Genomic DNA, 3,661 nt, shown 5'->3' on the forward strand with positions numbered 1-3,661 from the left:
TGTCAGCATTGGGAGCCCAAGGTATACTTGCAGCCTGCAGCTTGAGGGCCTCCTCTGTTCCTCTTACAGGAGCTCCAGGAACTGAGAGGTGAGACCTTGGTGTGAGGCAGTGTCCTCAGGTGACAGCAGAGAAGGCCCAGGAGTGCAGGAGTCAAGGTGAGGGGCATGCCCTGAATGAGTTACAAGAGCCCCACCGGCCCCAGAACAGAGGGGACCCTGCATCGCCTGGCCCCACCCACAATACTGTCAGTGCCAGAGCCCCAACCTCTGGCGGCTGCTCCCGGAGGAGCCGTGTCATTCCCCTTCAGGTCCATAAGAGACAGGCCGACCAGGAGGACAGGAGCCTTGTGAGGCCCCGAGCACCACCTAAAGACAAGACCTATGAGTAGGCCTTTGTCACAGCCCCCTAGGGTGTGGCTCGAGGCTGAGGCCGCTCACCTGCTCCCTCCCTCCCCCAGGCCTGTGCGTCCCCATCGCCCAACTCCAGCCCACACTCCTGTCTTCTGTCCTCGGGGAAAGTCGTGATGCCTTATTGTCAGAAGACTCAGCTCTGCAAGCTTGAGGATGGCCTTTGGGCCCAAAGAGAGGAACCGCCCCTGGTGGATGCACAGGCTCCTGGTGATGAGGAAGACATGGAGGTCTTCTTCTTCTTCACCACCTCTTCCTCTACCTCCTCTTCAGCCAACTCCTCTGCCTCCACCTCTCCTCTGATCCCAGGCACCCCGGAGGAGGTGCCTGTGGCTGGAACACCAAGTCCTCCCCCGAGTCCTCAGAATGTCTCCTCATCCCCCACTGCCATTGCCTCCACTCCATGGAGCCAGTCAAATGAGGGCCCCAGCAGCCAAGGAGAGGAGGGCCCGAGCACCTTGCAGGATGCGGAAGTCCCTGAGCCCTTGCTCGAAGATGCACCAGGGGAGACAATGAATGATTTGCTAAATTTCCTGCTCCTCAAGTATCGAATGAAGGAGCCGATCACAAAGGAAGAAATGCTGAATGGTGTCCTCAAAAATTACGAGGACGAATTCCCTGCCATCTTCAGCAGAGTCTCTAAGTGCCTGGAGCTGGTCTATGGCATTGAAGTGAAGGAAGTGGATCCTGCCGGCCACGCCTACAGCCTCAGCATCTGCCTGGGCCTCACCTACGATGGGATGCAGAGTGATGACCAAAGCATGCCTAAGACCGGCCTCCTGATTAACATCCTGGGCTTGATCTTCATGGAGGGCAACTGCACCTCCGAGGAGTCCATGTGGGAAGCACTGAGTGTGCTGGGGGTGTGTCCTGGGAGCGAGCACTCCCTCTACGGGGAGCCCAGGAAGCTCATCACTGAAGATTGGGTGCAGGAAAACTACCTGGAGTACCGGCAGGTGCCCGACAGTGATCCTGCACGCTATGAGTTCCTGTGGGGCCCGCGTGCCCACGCTGAAACCACCAAGATGAAAGTTCTGGAGTATTTGGGCAAGTTCAATATTACTGTCCCCTGTTTATTCCCATACTTGTATGAGGAGGCTTTGAGAGATGAGGAAGAGAGAGCCCAGGCCAGAATTGCCACCATAAATGGCACTTCTGTCACGGCCAGTACCAGTTCTAGGGCCACACCTTGAAGCTTCTCTAACCCCAAACGAAGTCTAAGGTAGATTCTTCACTAAGGTAGATTCTTCAAAATAGCAGTCACTGTTTTAAGTAGAAAGGCAGTGTGGGACTAGGGGAAATAGAGTGAGTCACGGCGTTGGTTTCCTGTTCTACAAGGGTAACTTGGAGCTTTGTCTTGTTTTCAATTTTGAATGTTTCAAATGTTATTTCTTTAAATAGAAGGTTTAATTAGCTCAAGAAACTAAGTTCACGAATGCCATTGATCACACATTTATTACTCTTTATCCAGTTCAGGAGTAAAAGTTTTGCTATTTCATAAAACAAATTGGAAAACCCTCCATCTTATTTTGTGGTCTGGAATAAGATAGCATGGCATTGGAATAGGAATTCACTGGGAGATATGAAAAACTTAATAAAATAACATGAGGTCAAAAAATAGAGAAAAAAGTAAGAAATGATTAATTTTTGGCTTCTTTTTCCCCTTAAGTCTGTTGTTCTTTGAAATTAAAATACATACGTATACCTGGATTTGCTTCTGTTCTTCAAAGATGTAGGAGAAATTACATCTCAATAAATGAAACCACTGCTCACAGGCTCGTGTATTCTGCAAACATTTATTGAGCATCGCTCTCTGGAAGGCCCTGTGTTAGTCGGGGAGATACTAGGATAAGCCAGACCCACCGCTCCCCATAGAATGGGGGGCCTAGGAGCAGACACCATATTAGGAAGGTGGTGAGATGTCCTCAAATCCTAAAGAACAAGTAGATAAGGATTAGCCAGAAGGTGGGACTCCAGGTGAGAGCAGTCGACTGTAAATGTCCTGAACCAAGGCAGCTTGGGGCTTTGGAAACTGCACTTCCTTCTGCGGGAGGTGTCTGCACTGAAGCTGGGTGGTGGCAGGGGCCAGGCTCTCAGACGCTGTACCTTAGAGCTGCGAGCAGAGCCTGGATTGGAAAACTGCTCTGAGCAGGTCCTTTTGGATGGTGGATCAAGCAGAAAGAACTCTCAACCCGGGGCAGGTATGGGAGGTGTCCTGCACTCCTGTGCCAGTGCGACTGAACACAGTGCAGGAAGGAAGTGACTTATACCCACCACGTACAAGGGTCTCCTGAGAGATAAGAGTGAACCTCCCATGAGGTGAGGCCCAGAAGCCACTGGCCAGGAACTCTTCTGCCTGGCTGGGAGAAGCACAGCCAGCCCCATTAAAATGGCATTTTAATTAGGTTGTCTTGAGGGTAATTTGGCCAATTGTAAGCAAGGGCCAGACTTTTGGTGGTGAGGGGGATTAATGAAAATAGGGGTATGAATGGAAGAGCAGCTGGGAGAATGGGAAGAGTTTTGTCCTTGACTCAGATTCTACAAGCTTTGAGTTGCATCCAGCTGGGGAAGACTCCTGCACACCCACATGAAATAAATAATAGATCATGCAGGAGGGAAATCTTACCGAGTTCTATCTCTGAAGCAACGTTTAGTGCTGAATTGGTATTCCTCGTACTGTTGTGCTGCATAATCTCTGAGGCCTCCTAGATGACACCCAAAACAATAACATTCTCAGAGGAGAGGACAGTAAGATCTATCACTATCCAAATATTGATAGAGATAACTGCCAATCATTAAAAATCTAATACATGTCGCACACTGTGCCAAGTGCTTTGCATACATTCCGTACATTTCAACAGTCCTACGAGACAAACTCATTATCAAGCCCATTTCACAGAAGAATAACCTGAGGCTCACAGGGCTTGGTAATTTTCCTGTAATCACGTGGCTAGTGAGGAACGGGGCTGGGGCTGGATGCCTGGTGTTATGGGCAAAATTGTGTCTGCCCCCAAATTCCTAACCCGCAGTACCTCAGAATGTGACTGTATTTGGAGATGGGGTCTTTACAAAGGTTTTTATCAGGTTTATGGGGTCTTTTATCAGGTTAAAATCAAGTCATTAGAGAGGGCCCTAATCCAATGTGACTAGTGTCTTTATAAGAAGAGAAGATTGCAACACAGATACGCACAGAAGAAAGACCATGTGAAGACACAGGGAGGAGATGGCCTGTCTACAAGCCCAAAAGAGAGGC

General features: G+C 49.7%; 1 pseudogene; it reads left to right on the forward strand.

The window, feature by feature from the left end:
- The first annotated feature begins 524 nt into the window (after positions 1 to 524).
- Positions 525 to 1,634, forward strand: LOC134368632 (melanoma-associated antigen 8-like; annotated as a pseudogene).
- The last annotated feature ends 2,027 nt before the right edge of the window (positions 1,635 to 3,661 follow it).

Source organism: Cynocephalus volans, chromosome X (genome assembly GCF_027409185.1).
Source record: "Cynocephalus volans isolate mCynVol1 chromosome X, mCynVol1.pri, whole genome shotgun sequence".
NCBI lineage: Eukaryota > Metazoa > Chordata > Mammalia > Dermoptera > Cynocephalidae > Cynocephalus > Cynocephalus volans.